The following is a 14911-nucleotide window of genomic DNA, read 5'->3' as shown; positions in this document are numbered from 1 at the left end:
CAGTTATTATCATTGTTCCTGACCCTGGTATTTATTTTGTTTTGGGGGTGGAGAGAGAGATGAAGTCCTGCTATGGAAAAACTACAGTGGACTGTTATGTTGGGTGGGGGACATAGTTCATTATCTGTTTGGCACAATAAATAATGTTTTGCCCTTGTTAACTCTGTTAATTTTGTAACCACCATTTTTATTTGCTGTACAATGTTGAATTCTTACAGTTTAATCCACTTTTGAGTATTGGCAGCCTTCCTTTACTGCATTATCTGTACAACAATTTTTACTTATGTGATCGTTATATCTGTCATCATTATTTTGTCTTTCAGTAAACAGTATGCCCCCAAGAAGGAGACCACCATTCTCTGAGGTCAAAAATGAGCAATACATATCTAATAATCTGATATAGCTGATGACATCAGCAGTGTCTGTTAAAGACATGAGGACAGCGTGCCATAGGCTGTATAACATCCACCAACAGCTCACACATATATTAGGTTGACTGCAGTGAGATTGGATCCCCTACCTATCTAAGTTTAAAGACTAGAGAGCATGTTACTTAACGCATGTGCCATGGCACAAGACTGACTTTCATGACTGCAGTTGTTCTTATAGTAGATGACATTACCAGGCCCTGTTGGGGGAAAGAGGCTGGAGGACTGATAGACACAGATGTTTGTGCAAGCACAAAAGCAATGCAAAACTATGCCATTGTCCAAGGAGACAGGCAAATGTGGACTTCAAGTTGGCTACAGTGAGATTAGAACCCCTACCTAAGTTTAAAGACTAGACAACCCATTACTTAACACATGTGCGATGGCACAAGTTTGAGTTTTGCAGGACTGCAGTTTATTTTATAGAAGATGACATAAGTTAGCCCTGTGGGGGGCAAGAAGTTGGAGAACTGCTAGACATGGATGTTTGTGCAAGCACAAAAACAAAGCAAAAACCATATCATTTCAAAGGCAGTGTTGGATACACACTCCCATTATTTTTCATAGACACACACACACACACACACACACACACACACACACACACACACACACACACACACACTACTACAGTGAGAACCAAACCCCTAACTTAATACAGAGACTAAAGAACACATTCTTTATTGCAAACACCACTACACATGTCTGAATTTAACACATATGAATGTGAATTTATGGTAGATGACATCATCAAGGTATGTAGTGAGCTTGGAAGTCCTGTATAGGCACATAGGTCCTTAGTGTCATCTGAGGCTAGTACACTAACAGTAGTATACTGTTTAGAAGCCATAGTTGTGTAACAGCACAAGTCTGCTATTGACCATATTTGGATGTTTGTCTTTGGCAGTGCAAGCCTATGAGCACAACTGCATGGCTATGAGGGAGCACACAACATTATATATTACACCTTTGTTTTATGTTAGACATATGTGTTGTAGAATTAAGGAGATCCCATAGTTGTACTGATTGTAACTTAGGTTGGTTGTGAGGAAACACATGGATGTTTAACTGTCTGCACAGGTAGTTATACTGTGCCCTCAGTTTGCAATGTTTCCACATCTGGGAAATATAGAATAGTAAGAACGCAGTTCTATGTATGTGACATAATAGTTAGGATACCTCACAACCTGCTAGAAATCTGCACAACACCATTATTAATACACTAACAAACCTGTAATGTTGATGGAATAATAAGTTTTGCATTAGAATGCATTTTCTGAAGGGTATGATATCCACAAATGAAATGTATGTCATTATTTTCCGACTTAATTCTCAATGATTTAGCAATAATTTTGTATAAAGCAACATTTTATGGAAAACAGATTACAAATATTATGTACAAATATGGACATTCTTCATAAATCTGGACAGTTGAGAGGCATGATAGTTAGGCATAGTGAAGAAGTGGGTATGTATAAATGTCAAAGTTGCAATTTTTGCAAGTATATTACAGAATCTAACAGGTTCAAACTTGAAGACTATACTTACAACTTGAAATATAGGGTTAACTGCAACTCGAAAATGGTGGTCTACCTGGCCCAGTGCACAAGTTGTCTTGCATTTTATGTAGACAAGACGGAGCGCCATCTCTGAGACTGCATTTACGAGCATTCTTACGCAATTAGAAAAAAATAAACATGACAATGCTCTAGCAAAACATATCATTCTTTTTCCCAACCATTCCTTCAAATTCATGGTCATCAACCAGGTTATAGCAAGTGAAAGAGGTGGTCCAACAGGTTTTAAATTAGAGGAATTAGAACTGCTTTGGCAGATTAGACTTAAAGCCTTCAACGCCCCTGGTCTCAATGAAAACTGCTCAATAAGCAGCATTTTGAAAATCAAGAGTTTATGTAGATGACAACTTTGTTTGTACAGGTCTATTGCTAGTAGACTTTTCATCCTGGTAAATGCTTGTGTGTTTACTAATTTTTTAGTTTCTTAGTTTTTTATTCACTTAAGCCTTTTATAATGTCATTACTTTTAAATATGTTTAAACATTTGTGACTTTTTACTGTTTCTTATAGTCAATATTATATAATTACATCTTTGTCTTTAGCTTTTCTGAAGTCAAAGTTGTATTAATTTAATAGGTGTGGTTTTGACAAAATAGTTTTAGTAACAAATGCTAATGCATCACTTTTTGTTGCTGCTATGAATTTGTGGCTGCCTTTTTAAAAAACAGTATGTAGTAGTTCATTGCTTAATTGTTTAATTGCTTTTTGCCTGTTGATTGGGTTCTCCTTGCAACTATGTATATATATAGCAAGCCTTTTTTAGAAGTAATTGTCTGAAGAAGTCTGTGTCATTAAACCAGACAAAAAGCGTTTCATTTTAACAAACTTTAATAAATTTCCTTATATTTTTGGTCGTTTGAAGTACTGTTTTTCCTGCTCTGTTTCATATGTGACATAATAGTTAGGATACCTCACAACCTGCTAGAAATCTGCACAACACCATTATTAATACACTAACAAACCTGTAATGTTGATGGAATAATAAGTTTTGCATTAGAATGCATTTTCTGAAGGGTATGATATCCACAAATGAAATGTATGTCATTATTTTCCGACTTAATTCTCAATGATTTAGCAATAATTTTGTATAAAGCAACATTTTATGGACAACAGATTACAAATATTATGTACAAATATGGACATTCTTCATAAATCTGGACAGCTGAGAGGAATGATAGTTAGGCATAGTGAAGATGCAACGATTATTGCACTAAGTATACATGCATGCACATTTCACTCTTCTACCTGCTTGCACATTGGCAAGCAGTGTGCAAATAAGAGGTGCATTACTAACATCCAGTCTTCCTATTATGTAATGTATATATATTACTGCAGCCCACTCCTCTCAGTAATGCAGGCCATGATTTCACAATTTATATGGGCAATATATAATTCTTATTTGAATATTTACTTTTCTGGAGTTTTGCACTTCACACAAACTATTTAAGCATTAGTACAATTATTGTCTGATTGTGATACATTGAGCAAATGTGTACTAAAAATATATAGATTAAAACATTATAGGACACAGAGTCACCATCTGTAAAAAACACAAACTACAGCAAAAACACCTCCAACAATTTAACTTACATCAGGATTTGAACCCTAAACGCCATTATAGATTCATAAAGCAGGATGGCTGCTTTAGTCCTTTTGTCCACAGAAGTTGCTTTCATTCGTTCCTCACACAAACACCTTCATAAATACTGTACACTGCTATCAAACCATGCACTGTATATGATACTAGTACTTCTATGACTTATAGTTGGACACAGTCCAGTTAGTAGACACAACTCCTGTCATAAATATGATTATAACTATATATCTCTCTGTCTTACAATCCTGTTTTTGTGGGTGGGGGAAAAACATATTCACTTTTAGTATACAAAGTAGCCTGAAGTCAGAAACTGCAATGGACTGGAGTCACTTCCTAACTTCTCTCTTGCATGATGTAACATTATCCAGCTGTGACTGGACTGTGTGAGTGCTTCATGCCTGACACATAAAAATTACATATGGTAACATTGTAGCAATACAAGTGTATGTACTCACATGTTAAGTTATCTACAAAAGCACCACTATATATTTGCATACTTTAACAAGGTAAGACATATACAAGAATATGTTATAATAGTGTTCAACACTACAGTCTAGGTTCAGGCCTTACCTTGCAAATGTGTCGGTTGACACAGCATTAGTTCAGGGCTGACTCTGTCTGATGCAAGCAGTACACAGCCAATACATGTATAGATAAGGGTGGTGTAAGTTGCCTGGCATCAATTTTAATATGTGTATGTGAGTAGCAGGAAGGTATTAGACCTTAGGTTGTCAGTGCATGCGCTATGCATTGTCTCTTAGCTAAAGCATGGGCATACTGAGCACGCCTTCATCTACCTACTGGGACAGCAGCTCGGGTTTCCTCCTCAGAGTCCTCCTGTGACTGTGGTGATCTAGGCATTGGTTGAAGATGTGTGTCCATTCTCCTTGCTGATTCTGCTGTAGTTGTTTCTGTAGGATCAGATTGTGCAGCATAGCACAAAGTGTGAATATTTGTGTACATGTGCATGGAGTATATTGCAAGGCTTCACAGGATATATCTAGGAACCAGAACCGTGACTTCAGAATCCCAAACACACACTCTATGATGTTCCTGGTTTGTATGTGTGCCTTATTATGGCATTCTTCCATGAATGTGGGTGCATTTCTGATGGGTGTAATAATCCACAGTTCCAGGGTGTAGCCAGCATCCCCCAGAAAATGGCCCTCTGGGATGTCCCCCCTAGCAAACATCTGGTACAGCTGTGATGTGCACCAGATATGGGAGTTGAGATAACTGCCAGATTATGCATTGATGAACTTTATAAAACATTTGATAATTTTAGGAACGTTACACAAAGAAGTTGCAAAAATTTCAGAAACTTGAATAGAGCAGAATATGAAGCATTGATTGGTTTACAGGAAGATGAAACCATTGTGATACACCCTGCAGACAAAGGGGGCTCTATAGTAATTATGGACAGTGAGCATTACTTTTCTAATATGAAACAGATGCTGAATGATGCAAATGTTTATGTGAATATTGATTACAATGATGTATATAGTATGGTTAATATGGTACATAGCATGACATTTGTTGATTGAATAAATTGATTTGCACTAACCTGGATCTGTCTTTGTTTTGTACTGTCCTTTTGTGGATATTTGGAATGCTCTGGAATTTGCTGGAAAGACTCAGGGTTTCCCAAGGACTGTTACAGGACCTGCAGTAGCTGCCATGTGCTTGGACCTGTTTCTTTTAACAACAGGTTTTGTCACTGTGCCTTCCACAGCTATTCTCATTTGTAAGCATACTTGTGTGCTTTTCTGTAAGCTCGTATATCTGACAAATCTTAATGGTTTTATTCAAAGTTAAGTCACTGTCTCAAAGCAAAATCATTCACACTGCATCATTACGAATACCACACTCAAGTCTGTATTTTATCAACTCATCCCTCAAATCACCAGATCTGCAAGTTTTAGCCTTATTTCTCAAGTCAGTTATATATGCTGCAAATGTTTCACCAAGCTTTTGATCCCTTGTGTAAAATAAGTGCCTTTCCACTGTAATATTTCTTTGGAGGTTACACATTTCTCTAAATTTACATTTTTATCACTCAAGGTCTTCCTGTGTTTTGGCTAGTACAAGTATATGGCAGTCGTCCCCCTCCCCTACAAACACAGCAAGCGCATACACAAATAAATGCTCTCTTTCAGTAGCCTCTGAGCCAGCTAATTTAAGCAAATGAAATTCTTTTGTACATGTGTCTTTGTCAGAAAAAGCAGCCTGTATAAAAAATATCATATTCCTGCTCAAACACTCTCCAATTTTCTACAATATTGTTATCAAATACAAGCAGAGCAGGTCTGCAAAATCCTTCTGCCTTGCCCACAGATTATTTAACACAATGCAAAATGGCCCTTGTAATTTTGTATGGACATGCACACACACACACACCATATACTTGTAATAATATTCAAAGGCACAATAAACTCTTTGAAATGCTGTACTCTGCCAAATATGCTTTGAAATAACTGTACTTTGCAAAACATGCTTTGAAATGACTGTACATAGTGAAATAACTGCACTGTAATACTGCACATACTTGCAAACACTTTGCACACTTTTGATAGTTGGAATAGCTTTGGCTAATATGAAAAAATAGTACATAGTGAAAAAATGCAGTAGTTTTTCTTGTTTTATACATTTTATGTGGTTTGGATATTGTTTCAAATAGTTTCATAATTATTTCGATTATTTATATTAATATGTCACAGTTTCAGACATTTTGTTTAATAATAATTTTGTTTTAAGCATTCTGAGTGCTTCATTTTATATTTGCAGTGATAGAAATCATTTAAGAAAGTTTTAGTACCCGGAATTTGTTTCTGACCTGTTTTGGGAGTCATTTGAGAAGTAGGGATGATCCACTCCTATACATTCCTCCACTTCTAACCATTTGCCTCATGGCTGTGACTCTGGATCCCATTCCAACATCATGTCACTGTTCTTATGTGCATTAAGAAACCATTGGGGCTTGGGTGTTTAAGTACTTTATTGTATACATATACATCAGGACAGATGGCAAGAACATTGAACTTGATTGACTACATACTTGCACACTCTCACTCTGGCTGCTCACTCAAAATGGCACTCTTGCTTGCATGCGCTCATACTGATATGCATGTGCTGGTTCACTGGAAAGCTTCTTAAAGGTATATCACACACTCTGATCTACAGTTATGACATGTGATTGCATTTTCCTTACATAACATATGTAGGAAGTGTCATTCTCTGGTGCATGGGAATGACATAACATTCTCTATGAAGTTGCCTTAGTACAGCAATTACAGGCAAAAATATCCCTTGAAGCAATAACATGATGTAATGCCTTGACATACCAGCATATCTCACAATTGTTGTGACACATCTACTGTGGCACATTTATTCTGTAAAATATCATGTATTTACTGTTGTCAAATGCTTACATGTTCAATATCCATATTCAGTGTGTTTTAACAATGTTGGGCCTTATACTGTAATGCATGAATGGCATCCACCACAGTTATAACGTGTCTGTTTACAGTGGGAGAGGCATTCACCATCCCTTTTATCTCAGAGGGATTGTTTATGATACCTATATCTGACAGTATCCAAAAAACAGCTGTGAGGCAGTTATCCAGTTTTCAGTCACAAAATCAATTCCAAAAAGAAAAAGAAAACTGGAAACACTCTAAAACAACAAATATTTAATCCAAATTCAAGTTTGCAAGTAAACACTTTCACCTTCAAGGCTTCTTCAGATGAAATAAATACTATCAATTAAACAACATAACTTAAGTACATTTTAAAAAGTCACATGACTCTAATTACATCTTCTGATGCAGCATATTCAAATAAGGCTTTAAAGTAAAACTGTCATTAAGACCAGGTGGTACAAACACTCTCATTATTCTTAAAATCCATCTCATCTCTTCATTTTCAGTTAAAAGTTTTATATTCCCACCCTGCAATAGTCAATAAATTACTTTTAAAAATATTAAACGTAAAACTATGTTGATCACCTTTCTCTATAATGTGTTTACTAAGAGCATTTGTGACTACTCTATGTCTAATATCACTGAGATGACAAGCTATACACTCTTTAAATTTCCTGTTTGTCACGTCCACATAAAAACATCATAAATATCAGACTTAGCTAAATATATTAAATTGCTCGTATTGCAATTTTCATATGCATGTAAAACAAACTCTCTACCTGTCATGGGATGTGTAATGGACTTCCCTGTGAACATATGCTTACAGTAAACACAATTCCCACATTTAAATGTACCTTGTTTCACATTTCCTGCCTTAAAGAGTTCCTTGGGTTGCTCCTTATAACATAACATCTGTTTCAAAGTGTTCTTCCTTTTGTACCCAAAAGCTGGTGGATCCCCTACTATTTCCTTTAATGCCAGGATGTCCCTTAAAATTGATCAATATTGCCTAATAATATTCTGTATTGCTTCAGTGTTCCTGTTATAGGTAAGCATACACCTCATTTTATTTGTTTGCGGTCGCCCTCTAACTCTGTCCTGACTCACACTACCAAAATAGGGCTGAAGCCCTCTGCTTAGTCTTTCCTGTTGTATGCTCCTACTAGCTACATGGACTTCAGACTCTGGGTAACCCCAGTTAGATAATGGTTGGATTAGAACTCTTTAAAGTAGTCAAAAGTTCTATCTATACATGTGAGCATTATCTCATCATGCCACAAAAGAGTTACTACTTCATAACATTTAAATAACACAGCTGAAGCACAGTGGCAATTTAATGAAGAAGAAGAGGTGAAAATGGAGAGACAAAGATACATGCCAAGAGGAACAGCAACAATATGTTTTGTGGGACAAGTAGGAACAGCTGTATGGCATGTTACTCTTTTTAAATCATCATTAATCTGTCATGTTTTGTACAACAAAGTGCTTGCCATGGGGACACACAAGGGGTAGGAGAGTGCTATAAATGAGAAAACATAAGGAGGATAAAGCTGGTTTAAATCTTTCCCTGTTGGTGCTGCAATGTTTTGGCAAATGATGTCTCAGTGCACTATTCAAATGGTATGTTAATGAAATGTTTTATATGGAGAGAAATTGACTTTTTACAGACTTTTTGCAGTTAAACACATGAAAGCAATATAAAATGTCATAAGTTAATAAACTGACATACAGATGTAATCAAACCCATGACACTACGCAAAATCATCAGTTTACAAACAAGATTTAGCAAACGACATAGGAACTTCTAATTTATTTCATCCAGCAGCTTAGGAACTGCACAGTGCAGCAGACATATGCAAATTTGTGAAAAAGTAGACAGACAACTGCAGATTACATCAAAATAATCAGCCTTTGCAATAAGAAGTTGAACAGCATTCACTGCCATTCAACATTTAAGTACTATCTCAACCTCTGTGCAAATGCCAAGGACATAAAGTGAAGGCTTTTCCATGGACCATTTCTGGCCATGTGTGTTGTCTATGAATGTATTTTTAGACCAGATTAAATGTGTAAAAATGGGGCAGAAAGGACAGTGGATAAAAACAGAGCTGGCAAGCAAATGGGAAAAAGAGAGGGAAAAAGAATACAGGAATTTGCAGGAGGGTTGTGAGAAATCACCATAGATATCCACTTTGTCACAGCATAAAGGTACAACTGTACACACAATTTCATGACTTTTGTGAGTACAAGTGATGGGTGACAATACCAGAATAATGTTGAATGGTTAATTGGATCAAATCAAGTGTGTCTCGATAACACATATGTGAAGTGGAAAGCTATGTATGGGGCATATATTTTTAGTGTGCGACAGGTGCCCATTTTTATTTTATTTTTTTTGAGGGAGGAAGAGAGCGAGAAAGAGACAGGACTGTTGGGAAAGGTGCTTAAGAATGAGGGGGTCAAGTAGATAGGGTAGGTTGGGAAGTATGTGCAGATATGCAGGACATACAAGACAGACAGGGATGATGCTGGAGACAAAAGGCTGAGAACACCATGACTGGAGATAGGTAGGAGACATCAGAGGGGCATCCACCTCCAGCTTCAGAGCAATGAGGATCTAGCCCTCACCCTCAGAACTGTCAGCACTGTATCCTGCAACAGCTCCCTTGGTCAGTCTGGATGTGGCATTGTTTTTGTAATCCAACACAGGACCTTTTCAACCCTGACAATATGTGCACCAAGGCACTTCTCCATGATATCCTCCAACAGTCCTGTCAGCTCTTGCTGGGTGAAAAAATTGCCACCTCAACTGGTATTGCTCTAGAAGGGTATTACTGCACCAGCAGCCAGGGCAGGGCAACCTGATGCAGTTGGAGCAGGTATGGCAGGGAATGTGGAAGCAACACTGACAAGCTGTGAACCCAAAGTTCTGGGTGTCTGTGTTGCCATCTGTGGAGGTATGGCAGTCTTGCTGCAGTGGTCTGTCTACCTCACTGTGCTGCTGGTCATTTATTTTTCAGTATCAAGGTATGCAAACAGCAGAATGTTAATAAATTATAACCCCCAAAAAAGAAAGATGTGGTGGGGGATATAAAAAAATATGGGTCTATATTAGATACTCGAAGTTACTGAACTTTGAATATGATATGATCGACACAATATCATCGAAGTCCAGTAACATTGACTACCCAATAAAGATATGAAAAAAAGTCAAAAAACAGTACTTGCTTTAAGCAGGGGGGCAAGCCCTCATGAACCCCCCCCCATGTGGGGGCTGCACCCCCCCCACCCCTGCTACTTAAATACTCCAACTCCGAAACCGCACTACAGTGAAGTAAATGGAAATCCCCCATTACGGAGATTTCCGTTTACCTCTTTGATGTTCTGCGGTTTCGCCATTTACGTGTCATCAAAGTCAGATTCGATTGTGAACATTTGCGATTCTAATATAGACCCAAAAAATATAATAAGATGCATGGTATGCCACTTTACAGTATTTTTCAATAAACTTTGTTTGGCAATACATAAAGAATTATGATAATTTACTATTGTACACATTTGGCACATTCATATATGATGGAAATGTATTAATGCCTCATAAAATAAACAAATATCACTGCTATGATATAACAAAGAACAACCTTTATTTCCCTGTGATGGCTAGGATATATGAATTCAAATGCAATAATTGTAATTACCACCTGATATATTATTACTGTTAATAATTTATAAATACTAATCCAGTAATAAAAAGTAATTGCTGGTTCTGGGTATTGAACCCATACAACTTTAATCTGGTGTTCTCTTTACCTAATGTCTGCATTAAAAGTTATTGGGGATGGCATGCATGCTTGATATCAAAGTTGAGGTATGCCTACTCAAGATGCTAGTGATTGAGGGAATGAAAATAAATTTCTGACTTAAATTTGAAACTGAGTCATACTTACCAAATGCCTCTCTGAGGTGAGATAATTTCTACTGGTACACCTCATAGTTTACAGCTACATCTTCTGCAGCTGTACAGTACAAAAAGAATATATATATAATATATATATGTCTTTTTTTACATATGTTTAACATTGTCACTATTGATGTTTGGAGCTTTTCTCCCCGGGCTCTACTGAAAATGGAAATATATCCAGTTAGACTAGCCCGGTCAACAAATGAAAAATAAATATATAAATATATAAAAGCATAAAAGATACCTGGTTTGGCTCGCTAAATCATTAATGCCATTCAGTATATGTTTTCTACTGAGGGGTGTTTGTAGTCCTAAATTTAGCCTTCCTTCAGCTTAGGCAGTCCTGCCTGTGCCTTGTAAGATCACTATAGTGGTGACAACATTGTTCCCTAATATGTGGAATCCCAGTTGCACTGGAGAGAGCCTTGTCTAAGCTATTTCAAGTCTCAGCCTTATACCGAGACCTCGCATAATCCCAGAGTAGCAGCCTACGGCTATAGCACTTCACAAGGAGTACCACAGATATCTTGGGCTCTTCAACACTCTACCTTTGTGATCTAAATTTAGCACCATTCTCTCCCTTGCCAGACATGTCTGCAAAAGTCAAGCTGACAAGATATGTCTGAGATATCATCAAATAAAGATATCAAATGTAAATGACTGTGTGCAAAGCAGCACAGCCTTGCCATCTGCATTTATGTAACTGTAAGCAAATGCATATCTTGATAGATACATTGGCACTAGTTATATCACATAGCAGTAAAGGTGTGAAGCATGGCATTGAGCTTTGCCATGTATGATGATTAACCTACTGATACAGGTTACAATGTTCAACAATGGAATGCTTGATGTTTTGCTTTCAATCTTTGCAGTTTGGAAGGATAAAGAGGATGACTTGTGACTTATTGTGATGTTGGGGCTTACACAGTTTTAAATATTGTTGTGCCAGTTGGAAATTGAATCCATGGGGACAGCATGCACAAATTGAACATTATCTTATTAATTGTCATTGCAATAGGAGAATTTTCTTTTAAGCATGACAATTAGAGATATACTAATTTTAGAATGAATGGAGACAGACTTCAGTGAGGCCTGTAAGTGTGTTATTTTAATTAGTCCTAGGAATGCATTCCTATGTAAAAGTCAATATTTATGTTTGTAAATATATTTCAGATGGGTACAGCTGCATGACCTGTGTAATACAGATCAGGGTATTTTACATACAAAGTTCACATATAACTGTCCTAAACACATGTTTAGGATACGTGATGAATCATGATAATTATAATAGTAGTAGTGTTCCCATCATACCTATGTAAGTTAATTTTATATTAAATATCATCATTGTCAGGTTGAGGAAATAGGACACACATTAGCTTGAGGTTATATATGAAACATTAATGATATATTTTAAATAGAAAAGTTTACTTATGAAAGCATTACTGAAATATCGTGAACAAAAGTAAATAGGTTCCACAAGGCAAAGTAGAAAACACAAACTCCTTTATTCCAATGCAGGGGTAAGCGCTTTCACAGATACAATCTGCGTCATCAGACCAAACACAAAAACACACATTAATTACTCTTAAAAAGATTCAAAACAACCAATCAAAAATGAGGATGAGAATGAGATCATAATTAAAAGTTTGTCATAGTAATTAGAATAGATCCCTGAAAGTCACAAAAAATATGTGTGGTGAATAAAATTACACGTGAATGTAATTATGAATAAGTATAAATACTACTAAAATCTATAGATAAAAATACAAATCTATATACACTAAGAACTTAAGAAATATAAGGACAAATACATATATATATATATATATATATATATATATATATATATATTAATAAAGAAAATACATATATGTAAAAATTAGTGTTTCAAAGCCTTAACCTTAAGAAAAGACTTAAGGGAAACTATTATTTAAACCTGGAGGTGTATCAGCTTGAAACTTCAGGATCCACTTGTGGAACCTATTTGCTTTTGTTCACAATTTTTCCTGTTAGGCTTTTGGTTCTGTTATTCATTCAGAGTTTCTTTGGTTTGACTGTATATTACTGAAACATTTCTTTAGTTTTATAGTCCATATCAAAATGTTGTGAGAAATGGAATTCACACTCCCTTTGTAAAACTGTCTTTTAGCTGGATTCAAGCCCTTAAACAGGAGTACATTTTATTTAAACTAACTACACTTACACCTTATGTCACAGAGAAAGGTATATTATAGATGGGACTTCTCCACTCTGTACTGTCCTGACTACTGATAAAAGTCTACCATTACCTGGTATGTTTATACTACATAACTAAATGTTTAACTTTTTCTCCCTTAGGTAATAAACAATGTTTACATGCTGCAAAGCAGAAAGCAACTTCAAATTAAATTTAAAAAATTACATTTTATAATTAATTGCAATGTGATCTCTAAACAGGACTTGAAAATAAAACATCATGTGCCTTATTTTTCTCAGTTCACATCCATTATATCTTGTGCCTTAGAGAAAGTTACATGAAAGGTGTATTTTCTTCACTGAATACTATTCAGAGTGCTGCCAGCCATACAATGCTGCCAGGCTGGTTTGTGATACATAAGGCTGCCTAAACTACATTTTTCACTTTTTGCTTTATGAAATAAATGTTAATATGACATCTCCAAGCAATGTACAAATTCAGAAGGCAATATTTATCAGAAGCATTCACACAACTTTTTTGGAATAACAACTTAAAGTAACATGAAATTAATCACAGTGTATATTTAGTAATGAGCAGAGCTACTACTGCATTGCACTGATACATTCAGCCTTCTCAAATCTCTGCATCACATAAGTACTACCACATATATCTCACAGTATCAGGACTTTAGCCAATAATGCAGGAATGGGGAAGGATACAGGGAACAGAAGAATACTTTCAATGTTCACACATCACACACAATTAATATTAATGTAATTTCAAATGATTTATCAGTCTTTCACTTTTTGCCACTACTGACCTTACTTGAGTTTCCACATCTACACAGTAATACACCAAAATGAGTATCAAGATTGTGTATGACTTCCCTCAGTAGCATGATCTGTGAACAGATTTCAAATCCTGCATCAGCAGTATGGATTATATAAGCTCAAAACTTTTAAACATCATGCAACAGAAATAGGGGCATGGCAACTTGAATTTCTTCACTCACTACTCTTCAGACTGATGAGGAAAGCACAACAATGATAGTCTTCACTGTGCTATTAATGGCAGTTCAAATAAAATTTGTCAGTTTATACACTAGTCAATGAACTGCCATTCACTCCTATTGTTTGCTGCCAGTCAACAGAGTGCAATGCTAAACAGTGCACAAATAGTAAAGGAATAAAATAAAAAAGATTGAATTAAATACTTTAAATGTACATTTATAATGTGTAACTAACTTTATTACTTTGCAACAGGAACCTGTATGGATTTGAACTCTCAAATAAGGGTAGTAAGAACAATCATTAAAGAGTATTTCCCATATTTGCCACAGACTAAGACATGTATTTGCAAGGTGAATACTCATGTAGATGCACTGATATGTGACATTCTATCGGGACACATTGAAACTGTAACAGAATGCCTGGATAAGTATGATATTGCCAGTGTTAGGATACCTATGTACTCATGCAATATTAAACAAAGATAGCAAACACTGCAGGTGAATCCATCTCTTTCTTTGTAGTGACTTATTCATTTACTATGTTTTCTTCTGAACAATTCTATCCGTGTTGTATTGCATATGTATCTGTGTTAATGCTTAAATTACTCCCTTGTATATGAACATTTCTTATTAAGGGTCAACAACTGTTGTCATTAAAGCCAGTATTTGAATGTCTGTAATGTTTCTCCCCTAAAGCAATCAATGTACTTCAGACTTTTTGGTAAGTCTCTTCTCCTTGACACA

This window comes from Protopterus annectens, chromosome 14.part0, assembly GCF_019279795.1.
Source record: "Protopterus annectens isolate FY-2018-M chromosome 14.part0, PAN1.0, whole genome shotgun sequence".
In the NCBI taxonomy this organism is placed as follows: Eukaryota; Metazoa; Chordata; order Ceratodontiformes; family Protopteridae; genus Protopterus; species Protopterus annectens.
This window is presented reverse-complemented; position numbering follows the sequence as displayed.